We start from the raw sequence: 18,954 nt of genomic DNA, 5'->3' as shown, positions 1-18,954 counted from the left end.
TCCCGCCCAAAATTCATATGTTGAAATCTTAACATTAAATCTTACTTGGGATTTCCCTGGGGGTCCAGTGATAAAGAATCCGCCTTCCAATGCAGGGGACGCAGGTTCGATCCCTGGTCGGGGAACTAACATCCCACATGCCATGGGGAAACTAAGCCTGGCACGCCACAACTATTGAGCTCGTGTGCCTCAATGAGAGAGCCTGCCTGCCGCAAACTACAGAGCCCACATGCTCTGGAACCTGTGCTTCACAACTAGTAGAGAAGCCCGCGCGCCGTAACGAAAGATCCCACGTTCCTCAACGAAGATCCTGTGTGCCACAACTAAGACCCAACGCAGCCAAAAAATAAGGAAAATAAATATTTTAAAAGGGGGCTTCCCTGGTGGTGCAGTGGTTGAGAGTCCACCTGCCGATGTAGGGGACGCAGGTTCGTGCCCCGGTCCAGGAGGATCCCACATGCCGCGGAGCGGCTGGGCCCATGAGCCATGGCTGCTGGGCCTGCGCATCCGGAGCCTGTGCTCCGCAATGGGAGAGGCCACAGCAGTGAGAGGCCTGCATACCGGAAAAAAAAAAAAAAAAAAAAAACCCAGTTCTGAAGTCCCCTGAAGAATTGAATTATTTTAAAAAAATAATTAAATCTTACTTAATGTGATAGTATTAGGTGGTAGGGCCTCTGGGAGGTAATTAGGTCAGGAGGTGGAGCCCTCATTAATGGGATTAGTGCCCTTTTGAGAAGAGAGAGCTTGCTTCCTCTTTCCCTGCTCTTCGCCTTATGAGGATACAAGATGGCCATCTGTAACCAGGGAGAGGGCTTCCACCAGAAATTTATCATGCTGACATCCTGATCTTGGACTTTCAGTCTCCAGAATCATGAAAAGTAAATGTTTGCTGTCTAAGCCACCCAGTCTATGGTAATTTGGGAGTGTATGTGGGACACTAATTTTAACATTGGGAGTATATGTGGGACACTTGATTGTATCTGTCAGAATGTCTTTGGAGGAAGGAAGATTTCATAGCCCAGGGCCGCTAGAGATAGACTTAGTGTTTCACTGAGAACTAGTGTTATTGCTGAAAGCTCAGCTGTTTTCATTTATGTTTCTGTAAAGCTAGCAAGGTTGAACGTTTTTTCATCTTAAAAAAAAAGTTTATTTTTTTATGTGAATTATATGTTCGTTTCAGTTATCTCTTTTGTATTTTCCTGCTGACATCTTGGTGAGCAAATGGTTTTAAACTCCACAATTTTGGCTAACAATGAGATGCAAGATATAGACACTAGTTCTTAAAATTCAGCACTGTTCACTTTTGCCAAGTGAACATAAACTGAATCGCATCATATTATAGATAACAGAGTATCTAGAATATTTTATCTTTTTTTACTTTTCCCATTGAAAAATATAGTCAGGCAATCAACGTAGCAAGGGTTAAGTTTCCAGATTGCCACAAGTCAGAATTGACAAGAAAAGCTTTCTGCTCCATATTTGCCTGGGAAGCCTCCAAGGGAAAGGCAAGAAGCAGTAGCTCAAATCCTTGTTCCCTCCATTATCCTTTTTTTTTTTAATAGCTTTTGCATAGGCTCGATTTGGGGAGGTTGTATGATGCTAATTTAGGTATATATGTCATTACAATTTTAGTATGCATCCTTCTCAGGCATACACAGAATATGCCAGACGTGTGAAAAGAGGAGGGAGTCAGGCACAGGAACCTCTGGGGCACTGGTGTAACAGTATTCCAGGCTCAGTGACCTCTTCAACACATACCAAATTGATAGACCTGAGTTTCAAGTCCATCTCTCAGTACGGAGGATTAACTCTTTTTCTTGTCTAACTCATCCCAGTGTCCCCTGTTCTTTCCATAACTATATTCTACAAAATTCCCTAGGTTAGAACTAGAACCAATGGGTGAAAAACTAAAAAGAGGTGAAGTTTGACTCAGTTTAAGAAATAATTATGTGACAATTAGCCTTGTCATGGTTAATGAAATTGTTTATCTTGGTGTAGAGGCATTCTTTTCTCTGGACATGTTTTTGCAAAGACTGGCTTTTTATGAAGTAGGATGGTAGAGAATTGGGCTAGATGACCTCCAAAGCCCTTGTAATTCCAAGGTGAATCTATAAATCTAGGATTCTTTGATCAACATTTATTGGAGGGTAGCTATAGACAAAGCTAGGCATTGGGCACATACAAGAGATATAAGCATGATCTTTGCCCTCCAGACACATACACACATAAAAAATAACAGCACAAAATAATGCAGACTAGGCATTACCTTTTTAGCCCCAGACCTTGTGTTGAAGATCACTATGATTATGTTTAGAATTAAATTCTTAGAGATTACTTTATTTAGATTGATGTGCAGCAACCAAAGGACATTTTTTACTAGGATTGGGGGACTTATTTCCATTAGAACACTGCTTGTATAAAAATAAAGATGAAACCATGGGAAAAAGGTAACCCTGAAAAATGTGGAATTCAATGCACATTTTATGAGTCTATAAAATCACATTATACAATTTTTACTCTTCCCTACTGTGCACATTTAAAATATTTACATAAAATCATAAAAAGCTATGTTAAAAAACATTAGCATAAGACATAATTTGTTTTTAATTTGTTGTGTAAATAAATTTCACTGTCTTAAGGATTTGATAAATTGTAACTAATTCTGTCTTTGATGACTTGCTGGTGTCTCCTGGTTTTTGACGAGTGTGGCAGCTGTTTCCAAAAGCTGCTTTTTCTGAGGTCTTTGCAACTTTCTGACACTTCTCCTGTTGAGAAAGTAAAATTTTTCTTCTGAGTAATTCTCATTTCCCACTGAGTGTATAAACAACCTGGAGTATTTTGTGAGATACAGATTAATATTTCAATATCAATATTACAAATTAATATTTCAAATTACAGATTAATATTTCAAATATTCAAATATTAATATACAATTAATATTTCATAATAATCCTTATACATTCTGGTTTGATAATGGAGATTATGGTAATGAATAGAGGTTTTGATCAAGACTGCTTCTGAGGTCCCAAGGCTTTGAAAATCTTAGGTAGAAATAAGACAACATATTCCTATGAGATACTAATGCTATACTAGTTTTCTTAAATTTCTCATCTACCGATTGAGAATTTCTTCCAGAAATTTAGATTTACTATGTTACATTGTACTGTGAAATGTGGTTTGTCTTTTCCTAAATTTAGGATGGTTATTTTTTAAAATAATTGTATACGTTGTTTTTTCAGGGTATTAGTGTATTCAGTGCATTAGTTAGAACTTCGGTTGCTAATAAAATGACTAACTAAAAGTAGCCAATGCGAAAAAAGGGATGTAGGTAGAAGAATGCAGCTGGGCCTCAAGAAGGGGATGGACGCTGGTATTAGGAGCCATCAAGGCTCCAGGAAGTTCTTTCTCCGTCCTCTCCCTTGTCTCTGCTGCTTCATGAAATACCATAGTGAAGTGCTACGCTTCCTATTTGCTTCTTTCTGTAGACTAGGTTTTTGTGCGTCGTCATCCACGTGGCAGAGTATGACCAATCCACAGACCCTGGATTTATATTTTATAGCTAAAGCCATGCGAGAGGTTAACTATTTTTTTTTTCTAAAGTTCAGTTTCCTAAGATAAAGAATCTACTCACAGTCCAATCAGCTATGGCTAGAGGGGGAGGATCACAAAGTTTCCTAGTAGACATGTGAGCACGTGAGCCCACTCCCAAGGAGCTGAGGGGGAGAGGTGGTAAGTTTTAAGGGAAATGGAAAGGAGGAAGATGGTTCCTAGGCTGTACAGACACCCAACGTGGTTTATTATGTTTAAGTATTACTCTAGGAATCTATGTACATATACACACACATCATATATGAGGAAGGGAAGGAATTTTTTTTTTTTTTTTTTTTTTTGGCCACGCCACACAGCATACAGGACCTTAGTTCCCTGACCAGGGGTCGAACCTGTGCCGCCTGCAGTGGAAGCACAGAGTCCTAACCACTGGAGCACCAGGGAATTCCTGGGAAGGAATTTTTAATTTCTAATTATCATAATCCTGCAAAGTATTATTATCCTTATTATAAACTGAAGAAAGTGAGACTGAGAGAAGTTAAATTACCAGCTCAAGATCATAGCTAGTGAATGACCAAATTGGGATTCAAATTCAAGCCTGTCTGACTCCCAAGCCTGTGTTCTTGTCCCTTTACCACACCGTGCCAGTCTGGGCTCTCCTGAAAGCAGAGACTGCCCCGAAGACTTGGATGCAGGCAGCTCGTTTGAGAATGTGACCACAGGGAACAGGCTGTAAGAGACAGGGAATGACCCCAGCGAGGAGAGAAAGCCCATCTGTGGATCCTCTTCAAATTGGCAACCACGTGAATATCTGCTACTTGTTCCTGTGGGAGCATTTGAGGAACCTTACAGAATGTATCTGAGAATCGGCCACCTTGGGGTCAGAAGTGGAGAAGCATTTTTCCTTGAGCTCCTGTCTCTCAGTGGTCAGAGGTGGCCCTAGAGACCTTCACCGCCCTGTTTCCGTATTGTGCGTGCCAGATTGAAGGCCAAGTGGTTCCCATTGGAGTCCTTTGTCCCCACACCAGTGTAACCCTGGGGCCAGAAAGGGCAGTTCACAGCACAGGCTCAAAGCAAGGTGCTGTCAGGTCGCATCTGCTTACAAGGCTGGTAGAAGCCTATACAGGACTGGGCACCAGTGGCAGCTTTTGAAATAAGAGGTGAAACTGAGGAGACATGAGTGGTGCCCAGAGGCTGTGAGACACATTGACCAGTTATAATGAGAGAGTGGAATGAACATCTCGAATGTCACCATTCATTTATCCATTCAGTCAACAACGAACGCCAGGTACTTATGAAGTGCAAGAGAAGTTGAAATGAGTCTAGTTGAGTTTCAGATACTACAAAAAAGGAAATGGACAATGTGATAGTGTGGGAAGTGCTTCCATAGACGTATGAGAAGGGTAGTAAAAATAAGGAAGAGAGACACCTGACGCATGGTGTGTGTGTTAGAAAGGCATGCCCTTTTTCTAAAGCTTAATCTTTTTTTTTTTTAATTTTTGTTGGCGTATAATTGATTCGAGCTTAGTCTTGAATGATAAATAATAGCCAGTTGGGGAATTGTGAGAAATTTGAATATTGACTGTGTATTCCAATTAAATTTTAGTATTTTAATGTTAAATTTCCTGAGTGTGATCATTGTGTTGTGGTTATGTAAGAGAATGCCCTATTTTTAGGAGATACATGCTGAACAATTTAAGAGTAAAGTGTCCTAATGTCTGCAACTTACTTTCAAATGATTTGGCAAAAGTAAACATGCATGGGAAACAAATGAACAAAGGAACACAAATGTGGCAAAATGTTAACAACTGATGAATGCAGGTGAAGGATATGTAAGTGTTTATTGTACTAAACTTTGTGAAATTTTCCAAAATAAAAAAATTGGAGGGAAAAGTTAATTGGGGGCCATGGGCAGGGGCTGGGAGAATGTGAGGGGGAGCTATCTAGGATGAGACTGTGACACAGACACCAAGGCAGGAGGAAACTTGGGGCTTTTCAAAAATTGCTAGTGGTTAGGTGTGACTGGAATGCGGAATGCTTATGGGAGGGGAATGACGGAGGTCCTGGGCTGTATCCCGAGGGCATCAGGGTGACTGAAGGATTCCACACACCTTCTGTGTTTTAGGTGATCACATTAGCAGCAGTTTAACAAGAATGGATTAGAAACAGGCAAAATTATGGTGGAAAGATTAGTTCATAAGAAATTATAGTAGTTCAGATGACAAATTCTGTAGGCCTGAAGGAAAATGGTGCCAAAGATAAAGGGGAGAAGCCAACTTTGCGACTGTATAGGGCAGAAGAATCACCAGGACTTAGCAGTCAGTTTCAGTACGTTCGTAAGAAAGCTGACTTGGTTCAGTTCCATTCGATGAGTCTTTTAAACCCAAAGGAAAAAGCAAGACTTGAGACGGATGAAATCAGTTCTAGAACCTCTTCAGCCATGACTGATAAATTAAGGAGATTGATTTATACATCAAGGGCTTATTTCTCTTTTATCACCCTATCTGGTACTGCTTGGCATATAGTGAGTACTCAATAAATTTTTGAAATTGTTTTTAGAAATCATGAAAGTGGTTAGTAAAATGCTTTCTTCAGTTGCTGATATCAGGGGAAATAGGCTCTATATTTTGTTCATGTTTTCTCCCTGGGGGCTAAGCATTTGGCAAACATCTGTCTCCTAACACCTGTTGGACTGTTTTACATGCAGTCTACAATGAGCACATGCCAGGGTAGTGCCACTTAAAGTACCTGCACTTTTTTAAATCTATCAGATGTGTCTAGAATTACTTGTCTTCCACCAACTAGTTTATTTTCTCAGTTTTAAAAGTACAGGTATTTCTACTTCTTAGTAAACTTAATACATGAAATGTGCATTTACAGAACTTGCAAAGTTATAAACATATTTCATATAACATGAACTTGCAATATAAAATTTCTTCTCAGGAGTAATGCCTGTGCTTGAGAAGCAGTGACAGAATAAATATGGTACTGAGGCCAGGCACACCTAGACATTGCAGGTACTCTGGCAAAAGAAGAGGTGGCCTAGGTGTGTCATCAAAGGATCCCTAGGATGGGAGCAATTCCTTTGGTGGGTGGTGAGCTGAACAAAGAAGACAGGTAAGTGATAGGTAGTTACAGAAAGAGGCCAAGGAAACACGAAAGACGCCAGGATTCAATTTAGATTTTCTGGCCTTGACGTCCCTCCCCCATCCTATTAGGGAAACCGTGTGCTCTCATCATACTCAGCCACAGACGTATTACACTTGTTATAATAGCTTATAATTGTTTGCTCTCCTCCTTAGACTTTACATAAGCCCTGTGGAAGCCACCCCCCGCTTTGTGTCCCTAGCAGTTTACACAGTGCTTAGCTCAAGGTCAGAGCTCTGTGGCTTTTTACATATATGAATGAACATACGGACAAATGAACATGCATGACTTCTTAAAAGGATCACGGGTCCCTATAGTCATAACAGGACTAGTATTAACCCTTTTCTCTGTAATCAGTTGCAGTTTAGTATTTTAAAGAAAATGTGAGATTTTTGAATAGTATACGCACATATTCCATTTAGAGTCTTTCTAGTAGATATGAATATTAACTTGTAAAATCATCTAAGCTCACATGCTGTACAAATTAGTGCTTATTCCTGAAGTGGTGTTCTGGGATCCGCCACATAAAGGGTACTGCCCCAGTCTGGCCAGAGCTTTCTCCAGTTCTTCTGATTTCAATAAAATGAAGATTTCGGGATACCAAAAGAGAAAGCAGCCAAAGGGGCTCACACTGTCCCCTTTATTTACTATTAGGGACACTTCATAGTGACCGCTTCCAGCTCTCTGCACAATGGCCTTTGCTGCCCGAGGTCAGCACTTCCAAAACAGTGGTTCATTTAGTCTCAGGGCCCATGAGGACCTAGTCCACAATTCACAGCACAGCTCTGTAGGCAGCTGCTTCCCTGGGAGAGATGTTCGGACTCTTTTATACGTCCCCCGGGGTTAACAACTCCAGGTCCTGTGAGTGACATCTTATCATAACCCAGTGCAAACACTGAACAGCAAGCTAGCATAATTCTGGGCAAAGAACGACTTCTCTCATAAGAATTTTGCAAACAGTACATATTCTCTGTTTTGTTACAATGCATATAATTTATCTTTTGGGAAAGAGGCACACAGATCTTCATGTAATTTGCACACTAGTCACTGCTTATTAATAAAATATCCTTCTTAGTGGAAAGAAAAAAATATTCGTGATGTCACAGTTTCCCATGACAGGTGCTATGTCACGATTTAGAACCCTGAAATATAATGGTGTTCCCGTCGCAAGTTCTGTTAGGAGAACGCCTTTAGATGAAATACAACAAATGATGAGAAAGGGCTTTCCATTGTAGAGTGAGAATTTTTACTTTCTCCTAAACATAGGTGGCTTTATTTATCTATTTTTCTAAATGCTAGAGTCCTGTTTGTAAAGACCCTTATCCCATGGTATTAGACAGCTATTGCAATGATAATGTCTTGCAACAAATCACCCCAAACACAGTGGTTTATATCACCCTGTAGTTTTTCTCATACTCACAAGTCTTAAGGTTGACCAAGGTCTAGCTTGTATAGGATGGGCTCAGCTGGATTGCTCTGCTTCAAGCTGTGGGTAAAAGACACTAATATTTAGTCAGATGAAAACAACCTTGCCCTGTGGGACTTCCCTGGTGGTCCAGTGGGTAAGACTGCGTGCCTCCAATGCAGAGGGCCTGGGTTGGATCCCTGGTCGGGGAACTAGATCCCGCATGCATGCCGCAACTAAAACATCCCGCGTGCCGCAACTAAGACCCGGCTCAGCCAAAATAAACAAATAAATATTAAAAAAAAAAAATATATATATATATATATATATATATAACCTTGCTCTATATTAGGTTCCCTAGGTTTTGCCACCATACATAATTATTAAACTTTCACTAAGAATGTTTAGCGGGGACTTCCCTGGTGGTCCAGTGGTAAAGAATCCACCTTCCAATGCGGGGGACGCGGGTTCGATCCTTGGTCGGGGAACTAAGATCCCACATGCCGTGGGGCAACTAAGCCCAGCGCGCCGCAACTATTGAGCTTGCGCACCTCAACGAGAGAGCCCGCGTGCTGCAAACTACAGAGCCCATGCGCCTGAAGCCCGTGCGCCACAACTAGAGAGAGAAAACCCTCACACCACAACTAGAAAGAAGCCCGGCACTGCAACAAAGAGCCCATGCCTCAAAGAAGACCCCGCATGCTGCAACTAAGACACGACGCAGCCAAAAAAATAAAGAAGATAAGTAAATAAAATAAATATACATAAAAAAAGAAGGTTTAGCAACAATGTTTTTCATGAAATGAAAGGATAAAGAAAATAACTAGGGCAGTGTCTTACCTGCAGTAAGTTCTCAAATAATACTCGGAAAAAGAAAAAAGCACAGAATGTTTAAAAAATCAGAGATGATAAAATTTTATGAAAACTGTAACATTTCGGAGCAAACCTTGGGGAAATTCTCCTTGACAAAGCTGAACAACAGACTGCTTTGTACCCACTCACTGTGTTGTTAGTTATGTTAAGAACATTCTTAGGAGGACTTCAGGTTTAACATGGCAGGTTGAACATGTTTATTTCTGTTCCCTTCCTAAAACCCATTAGACTGATAGTAGAGGAGTAGAATAGGTATAAACATGTTTTGGAAGATGGAAGACAGACGGATAAATGGTAATTAACAGTAGAAAGCTGAAACCTACTGCCTGCAAGTGTGTTTGCTGGAGTGGGGAGTGGTTAAGTCCAATGTCAAGAAATGGCCTTCAGGTACCTCTGAAGCTGGGTTTTTGGTGAGGTTGAAAATTAAAGAACTACTGTAAATTTAAAAATTATTTAAAAAGTAATCAATGGGCTTCCCTGGTGGCGCAGTGGTTGAGAGTCCGCCTGCCGATGCAGGGGACACGGGTTCGTGCGCCGGTCCGGGAAGAACCCACATGCCGCGGAGCGGCTGGGCCCGTGAGCCATGGCCGCTGAGCCTGCGCGTCCGGAGCCTGTGCTCCGCAGCGGGAGAGGCCACAGCAGTGAGAGGCCCGTGTACCGAAAAAAAAAAAAAAAAAAAAGAATGAGTGAATTACCACTACATGCTGGCATAGATGAATCTCACAAACTTAATGGTGAATAAGAGAGACCAGTAGCAAAACAATACATATCGTATGATTTCATTTATACAAAAATTCAAACAGGCAAGCCGATCTATGGTGTTAGAAATTAGGATAGTGGATACCACTAGGGCAGGTAGTGGCTGGAAGCATGCTCTTGGTAGTGGTCCGTTTCTCTAAGTGCTAGTTACACAGTATGTTTGTTCATTCTGTAGAAATTCATCAAGTTGATATTTATGACTTGTGCTCTCTTCTGTAAGTGTTTTATTCTTCAATAGAAAGCTTACATTTCTAAAAGTTCCATAACCAAACACATCATAATGAAATTTAGACCAGAAATAGAGGAGATTCTAAGAGCTTTGAGTGTGACTGGGAAGGGGTGAGGAGATAAAAGGATCAAGACAGAAAATTACTCCACTTCTTTAAAGTAGTGCTGGAAACCACAAGACAATGGAGAAATACCTGTAACATTCTGAGGGAAGATGATTTCCAACATGTCAATCAAATTCAAGTATTGATTAAAACACAGTCTCAAAAAATTTACCACCCATGCATCCTTCCACAGGAGGTTTCTAGAAAATATACTTCACAAACATAAGAGAACAGGGAACACAGAGGATCCAGGAGGCAGAAAAGAGTGAAATGATGGTAAAAAGAAGCCCAAAACTACAGTCAAGCAGCAGGCTTAGCAATGAATTTGGACCATGGACAGGGGTCCGGAAGGAGCCAGAGTAGCCTGAGATATGAGAGCAGGTTTACAGTTCTCTTGGAGAGTAAAGTGAAAATTGGTGATAGGCACATAGAAATCTAAATAAATGAAAGCAGAAAAGATAGCTACTAACTCTAGGAAAACAAAGATGTATAAGAAAAGACATGTCGGGACTTCCCTGATGGCACGGTGGTTAAGAATCCGCCTGCCAATGCAGGGGACACGGGTTCCAGCCCTGGTCGGGGAAGATCCCACAAGCCACTGAGCAACTAAGCCCGTGCGCCACAACTACTGAGCCTGCACTCTAGAGCCCACATGCCACAACTACTGAGCCCGTGTGCTGCAACTACAGAGCCCGTGTGCTGCAACTACTGAAGCCACGTGCCTAGAGCCTGTGGTCCAGCAACAAGAGAAGCCACTGCAATTAGAAGCCCGCGCACTGCAACGAAGAGTAGACCCTGCTCGCCGCAACTAGAGAAAGCCTGCGCGCAGCAATGAAGACCCAACACAGCCAAAAATTAAAAAAGAGTGCTGTATTGTGCTAGCAAGCATTTTATCAGAAAAATACACCCCCAAAAGTCAGTAACTTATTCACTTTGTTATTCTAAGAACTGGCATGTTTTTGAAATTAAACCTAAATTTTGATCAACATAAAATGAAATAAACATTTTCATAATATTTAGTTTCATTAATTAAACCTTTTTTCTCTGAAAGTTTTATTCCAAAATTTAATCCCCATTCATGTGAATTCATTTTAAGTGGCCTTTTCTGGTGTCATTTTTTTTTTAGGTGTAAGCATCTCCTCTATTACTTTTAAAATGTATTTTATAGGTGTATCTGTTATTTTTCACATTGATTAATGTCTACGCTTAATGGGTGTACAGCATGACTCAGTGGTGTAGCGTATAATAAAATTAACACATTTTTATATAAAGAGCACAGCCACCATTAAACATTCCCTTTTATTTACTTAATATTAGAGATACAGAGATGAATAGGATATATTTCCTGCCTTCATGGAGCTCACAGTGTAACAGGAAAAACAAAATGATACAAACAGATAGCTGCAATGCAAGAACTCAGTAAAACGTACAGAGATGGCACAGAAGGAGAGAGTATCTCAGGGCTTAAAAGAAGTGTTTTCTTTAGAGAAGAGGGACCTTAAAACACAAATCTTTGCATATTATTTTGGCCCACTAAAGAATTATCCTCACTGCTGATTTGCACTTTGATATTCTGCCCTTGGCTTTAATTAAAGGGCATTATAAGAAATAAATTATATATATAATTGCTGTAGGAAAGTGGTCTAGAACATTGTTCTTTCTGTCATTTTTGTGAAATCTACCCCTTCATGCAAGTAGGGCCGCAGACTTGGGCACCTCACCTGGAGGTACAGGGAGAGGGAACCCAGGTTGAATACAGGGGTGAATGTCACCGGTCCTAGGGCCAAGCCAAGAGGGAGGACGGATGAGGAAACCCAAAGAGGAGTGAAAGGCTTTCACAAAGGGTTGGAGACAAACGACAGCAAATTCCTCAGCTCAGGAGGTAACTGCAGCTGTTTTTACTATGGGTAATCGCAGCTATAGACCAGATGGGAAGGGACTTACGATTCTTTTAGACTTTGGTATTAGGAAAAACCTTATATCCCTGAGAAAGTGTATGATTCTATCTGATAAGAAAATTATGTAAGTGACCATGTCTCACGCTTTACCTTTCTTTTTTCAATTGTGGTAAAATATACATAACCGAATTTGCCCTCTTAGCCACGTTTAAGTGTACAATTTAAGTAGTGTTAAGTATATTCACGTCGCTCTGCAGTGGACGTTCAGAACTTTAGCATCTTGCAGAACTGAAACTTTGTGATATCTGTGAAACAGCAACTGCCCATTTCCCCCTGCCCCAGCCCCTGGTAGCCACCATTCTACTTTCTGTTTCTATGATTTTGACTATTTTAGATACCTTATTATATTTTAGATAAGTGGAATTATACAGTATTTGTCTTTTTGTGACTGACTTATTTCATTCAGCATGATGTCCTCAAGGTTTATCCATGTTGTAGTATATGTCAGAATACCTCCCTTTTTAAGGCTGAATAATCTTCCATTGTATAGATATATCACATTTTGTTTATGGACATTTGGGTTGCTTCCACCTTTTGGCTATAGTGAATAATTCTGTTGTGAACATGGGTGTGAAGATATTTCCCTGAGATACTGCTTTCAGTTCTTTTGGATGTATACCCAGAAGTGGGATTGCTGGGTCACACGTTTTCCATGGTGACCGCACCATTTTACACTCTCACCAGCTGTGCGCAAGGGTTCCAGTTTCTCCACATCCTCGTCAACACTTGTTATTTTCCGGGGTTTTTTTGTGGAGGGCTGGGAGCGGTTCTTTTTTCTTTTGGTGGGGGAGAGGGGATCGTAATCATCCTAACAGGTGGGAGGTGATATCTCATTGTGGGGTTTTTGTTTGTCTGTTTGTTTTATCTTTTCTGCATATATGCCCAGGAGTAGGATTGCTAGATCATATGATAATTCTATTTTTAGTTTTTTAAGGAACCTCCATGCTGTTCTCCATAGTGGCTGCATCAATTTCATTTTATTATCTGTTACAGTATCTGTGTGAGTCAGGAATTCAGGATGGCTGATTCTTTTTTTTTTTTTTCAATTTATTTTATTTTTTTGGCTGCACTGGGCCTTCGCTGCTGCATGCAGACTCTCTAGTTGCGGTGAGCGGGGGCTACTCTTCACTGCGGTATGTGGGCCTCTCACTGCGGTGGCTTCTCCTGTTGCAGAGCACGGGCACCAGGCTCACGGGCTTCAGTAGTTGTAGCATGCGGACTCAGTAGTTTTGGCTCGCGGACGCTAGAGCGCAGGCTCAGTAGTCGTGGTGCACGGGCTTAGTTGCTCCGCAGCATGTGGGATCGTCCCAGACCAGGGCTTGAACCCGTGTCCCCTGCATGAGCAGGCGGACTCTTAAACCACTGCGCCACCAGCGAAGCCCCTCATTGTGGTTTTGATTTGCATTTCTCTGATGATTAGTAATGTTGAGCATCTGAGCGTCTTTTCATATGCTTGTTGACCATTTGTGTATTATCTTTGGAGAAATGTCTATTTAAGTCTTTTGCCCATTTTTAAATCAGGTTATTTGAATTTTATTGTTGAGTTGTAGGACTTCCTTATTCTGAATATTGACCCCTTACTGCATATGTGATTTGCAGATGATTGGCTTTTCACTCTGTTGATTGTGTCCTTTGATGTACAGAAGTTATGAGTTTGATAATACATTTTTGCTTTTCTTGCCTGTGCTTTGTTTTTTTGGTGGCATATCCAAGAAGTCCAATGTTATGAAGCTTTTTCCTGTGTTTTTCTCTAGGAATTTTATAGTTTTAGGTCTTACATTTAGGTCTTTAATCCATTTTGAGTTAATTTTTGTATATGGCATAAGGTAAGGGTCCAATTTCATTCTTTTGAATGTGAATATTGTTTTCCTAACACCATTTGTTGAAGTGACTGTTCTTTCCCCGTTAAGTAGTCTTGGCTCTCTTGTTCAAGATAATTTGACCATTTATGCAAGGATTTATTTCTGGGCTCTCTCTTTTGTACCTTTGGTCTGTATGTATGTCTTTAATCCCCTTTTGCCTTTGATGGTCAGGAAGCTTTCAGCCTAAATCAGGGTTCAAATGTAACACTTATGTGGACCTTCATGATCCAGAAGTGTATGTTCTTTTTTTCCTCGCCTCGGCCTTGAACTCCTCTTCTTTAAGTTTTTCCTGTTCCAGATTCCTAATTCATATTTCTGTTATATTTTTATGCTGTGGTAAGTTGTTATCATGAAGTACCCCATATCCCTTCTAGATAGAATGAGGCATCTCTTCAATCACGTTAATCAATCTGTCAGTCAGACACGGCCACCAGAATGCACACGATCTCATTGACAAGGCCTGGTCTCTCACGTAGGACAGTGCAGGACAGGATCTGTGTCACGACATATAGGCTCAGGTATTAAGTTCTCAGAGATAGAAAAGAAAGAGATCCATGTGGGGCAGAACGTCCAGGGCAGGTTGTACTTCAGCTGGACTTCTAAGGAATGTTACTCTTTGGATTGATAACCTAGAGGTTAGAGAAAACAGAGCTTTCCCCTAAAAGGTGAGCCCTGTGAGGATAGAATGAGAGGCAGGACTGAACCTGGCCTAGACCGTAGGGTGTGATTTGACTGAAGACTTGTGAAGTGGCCGAGACTGAGTAGGTGAAAGGGGAGCAGGTCGTGAAGGAACTTGAATACAGAATGAGGAATTTGGATGGACTTTCTTTTTTTTTTCTGCCCACCCACCTGGGGAATAAAGATGATCTTGTCCAGGATATAGTGCAGAGTTTTCATACTGGGGGTTTTGACCAGCATTATTTTTTTAATGAAAGAGAAAATTTCACAATGCTTTGCATATAGCAAACGTTAAGTATTGTGTCATGACACTTCTGTTGCAGTTGCATATGCGTGCATGCATGCCCGGTCACAAGGTGGAATGTTTTTCTTACTGAGAATTATGTAATCAAAGACACTGGTACAGAAGAAACCCTGTGGTTCTGTCACGGATTTAAAATACTGGGAAGCCCTGACATAGAGACATGTCAGAGCACACCACAGTACTGTGAAATCTTCAGGCTGTGGGAGCACAGATGTCCCTCGTGCTCCAATCCCAGCCCCTCCTGGCTCAGGATATCCCAAGGTGTATCCCAAGGTGTATTGGACTCCCCACCTCTGTTCAATCCTTCACTCTCTCCTGAGTGTGAGTCCATGTAGTGTAGTAGAAGGAGTAGATGTTTTAGACTCAGCTGGACCTGTGTCTGAAGCTAGTTCAGCCACTTACTGACAAAGGTGTTAAGCCATTCTGAGCCTCAGTTGCCTTTTCTGTAAAAATGGAAGGAAGTCATACCTATCTCACAGGTTATAATGAGGATTTAAAAGAATATATGTCCCCTTCTATCAAGCCATATTCTACTTCTAGGAGCATATCTATGTAAATACTCATACGTGCAAAGATTCATATGCGTGGTTGGTTGATTGCAATCTTATCAACCAAAAATTTAGAAACACTTAAGTATCTAATAGGTGATTGATTTTTTTAAATTATGATGTATCAGTAGCATGGAATTGCTATGCAGCCATTAAGAAGAATGAGATAGACCTAGATCTACTGATATGGAAAGATACTTGCAGTACTATTATTTGGAAAGAAAAGTTGTAAAACTGTTATCCCGTTTTTGAAAATATATAGTTTTTTGGACATGCATAAAAGATGCTGTAGTCACATATAGATGGCTATAGTAGTTATCTCTGGAAGTCAAAATTATGAGGGAGTTTAAATTTCTGTTATGTAAATTTTTCTGTTTTTACAGTGGGCATGTGTGAATTTTATATTCAGAAACAAGTTTAGCTGACTATGCATACGTGTACAAGCATGTATTACCTAGCATAGTAATTCTGGGCACATAGCTAGACCCTCATGGTAGTTGTTATGAGAATTCAGTTTCAGCATGGGTGTTCTGCATCTTCAAATCAAACATTCGTGTAGCGGTGGAACAACCATTGTGCCTAGGATTTCTGTGTGAAAATGTACCTTTTTTAATTTAAAAAAAAATTATTTATTTATTATTATTTTTAAAATTATTTATTTATTTATTTGGTTGTGCCGGGTCTTAGTTGTGGCAGGAGGGCTCCTTAGTTGCAGCTCAAGGGCCATTTAGTTGCGGCTCACTGGCTTCTTAGTTGCAGCTTGCTGGCTCCTTAGTTGTAGCATGCGAACTCTTAGTGGGATCTAGTTCCCTGACCAGGGATCGAACCCGGGCCCCCTGCATTGGGAGCTCAGAGTCTTAACCACTGCGCCACCAGGGAAGTCCCTTTAAATTTTTTTAATGTGGACCATTTTTAAAGTACTCATTGAATTTGTTACAATATTGCTTCTGTTCTATGTTTTGGGTTTTTTTTGGCCGCGAGGCATGTGGGATCTTAGCTCCCCGACCAGGAATTGAACCCACACCCCCTGCACTGGCAGGCGAAGTCTTAACCACTGGACCGCCAGGGAAGTCCCACCTTTTTTTTTTTTTTTTTTTTTTAATTTATTTTTTGCCTGGGTCGGGTCTTAGTTGCGGCATGCGGGGTCTTTGTCAAGGCATGCGGGATCTTTAATTGCAGTGTGCAGGCTTCTCTCTAGTTGTGGCCTGCGGGTTTTATCTCTCTAGTTGAGGTGCGCAGGCTCAGGAGTTGTGGCTCGCGGGCTTAGTTGCCCCGAGGCATGTAGGATTTTAACTCCCCGACCAGAGATCGAACCTGCGTCCCCTGCATTGGAATGCAGATTCTTTACCACTGGGCCACCAGGGAAGTTCCTTTTTATTTCTTGATAGACTCATTATTATAGTTGAAGCCTGTTCTCTTTTTTTCTTTATTATTAGCTTTAATCAGTGGGCTCAGGGCACCCCTCACAGGCTATGCCATAATAGCAATTTACGCTCATCTTAAATATTCAAACAATACTGAAGTTTGTAAAATAAAAACTTAAAGTTCTCACCCTTGCCCGTAAGTTCCATTCTCCAAAGATAGAACTGGTTCCATGTATGGTCTTCAAAACTTTTATACATATGCAAACGTGTATTTTTGTTTTACAAATAAGATCATGTGATAAATACCAATAAATATCATAGGCTTAGACCCTTTTTAAGAGCTGTGTAATATTCTGCCTCACAGGTGTATCATTTATTTCACTATTCTGCTACTGATATAATTTTTGCTATGGCTAGCAGTGCTGCAAAAATATGTTTGTATATACCTTTTCCCACTTCAGTAAGGGGTTCTGTAGAATGAGTTGCTACAAGTGGAATTACTGTTGGTCAAAATATATCTACTTGGATAATAATTATTATCATGTGCATGAATTTACACTCCTACCAGCAGTGAATGTATGAATTCCTTTCCCTACACGCACACCTTCACCTATATTGAAACTATTATTATCATTATTGTTATTATCGTAAAACCTTTGTTAATCTGTGAAAAAAAAATACAGATCTCATTGTTCAATTTGAATTTCTTTCATTGGGTGAAGGTGAACGTGCCTTTGTTGCCACCACCTATTTGGAAATCTTGTGCAGGTTCTGCAGCTCTAACAGGAAGGCTGGCCTAGAATTTGCAGTCCTTGTTAAATGCTGGTAGGGACATATTAATATGCTTCGGTATGTGGTCCAAGATAGAGCACTGAGGAAGAGTAGACAGAGAAGATGGTGCAGTTTAGTGTATTTATGGCTTCATTTCGGACAACTATGGCAGAGGTGAGGGACGGTGTGGATGGTGGCGTATTTCCATGCATAGAACTCAGTAACCGTATGGCTGCTGATTCAGCATTCCCGAGACCCCGACCTGTCTGAAATGCGTCCTCCATTCCAGGCCAGCCTTTCTTTTTTTTTTTTTTTTTTTTTGGCGGTACACGGGCCTCTCACTGTTGTGGCCTCTCCCGCTGCGAAGCGCAGGCTCAACGGCCATGGCTCACGGGCCCAGCCGCTCCGCGGCATGTGGGATCTTCCCGGACCGGGGCACGAACCCGTGTCCCCTGAATCGGCAGGCGGACTCTCAACCACTGCGCCACCAGGGAAGCCCCAGGCCAACCTTTCTTGAAACTGTGGACATCTGGTCCATTATTCTCTGTGTACTTGTCCCCACAGAACTCTGGCATGATATTGGTTCAGCATCTGAAGGAGCCAGTACCAGTTTATCAAGTCCACATCCGTCACGTGACAGTGCCTCACGTGCCTAAGGGATTTCATGAAACTCCATCTCAGAGTCACTGCTTGAAACGGTCACGTCTCAAACCTCTGTCCACAAACTCTGTAAATGTGGGAAAACGTAGGCAAGACCTCCACTGCGCAAAGAGTGTTCAGATACCTTTGCGACCAGTTTTTTGGTAATAGTTCAGTCACTTTCACCTCCTTAGTTGTCACTGGTTTATAGGGCATCTGTGACCCAGCATATGTGAACTATAAAGTTTGTTCCAATACACGTTATATCCCGCTTTCAGAATGAGTAGCCTTGATAGAGGTGACACCTCCCTGAGCAGGGGCTGTCACCAGGTGGGGCAAAGAGAGACGGGGCCCCCGGTGAGGAATGAACAGACACCGCTGTCTTGTTCACTGTTGAGAACGTCCTCACTGGTTTCTCCATCTCACGATCCAGAGATACCTACTTGTGAAAGAACATGTGTCTTTCTGACCACTCAGCTCCTCCAAAAGTGATTCAATCTCAGGCAATTTTCAGTCAAGGAGATTTCCCTGATCCTTCTGCTGCTTTCCAGGTAGGCCCAGTGGTTTTCATCTTTTTGCACATCTTGAGAGTTCACGTCTTCCGAACCCTCTGCATTCACAACTAGTCCGTTGTTTCTCTTCTTTTTTAAGTCATATTCAGATATGTATATGACTGCGCATAGGGCTTCTGGTCAACCTTTGGCAACCACTGTTACCTCATGAGTTTATGTACTCAGTCACCAGCAAGGGAAGGTAATACGTTAG

This window comes from Leucopleurus acutus (genome assembly GCF_964270905.1).
Source record: "Leucopleurus acutus genome assembly, chromosome: 18".
Classification (NCBI taxonomy): Eukaryota; Metazoa; Chordata; class Mammalia; order Artiodactyla; family Delphinidae; genus Leucopleurus; species Leucopleurus acutus.
The sequence above is the reverse complement of the archived record's forward strand: the minus strand, read 5'-3'. Positions refer to the sequence as shown.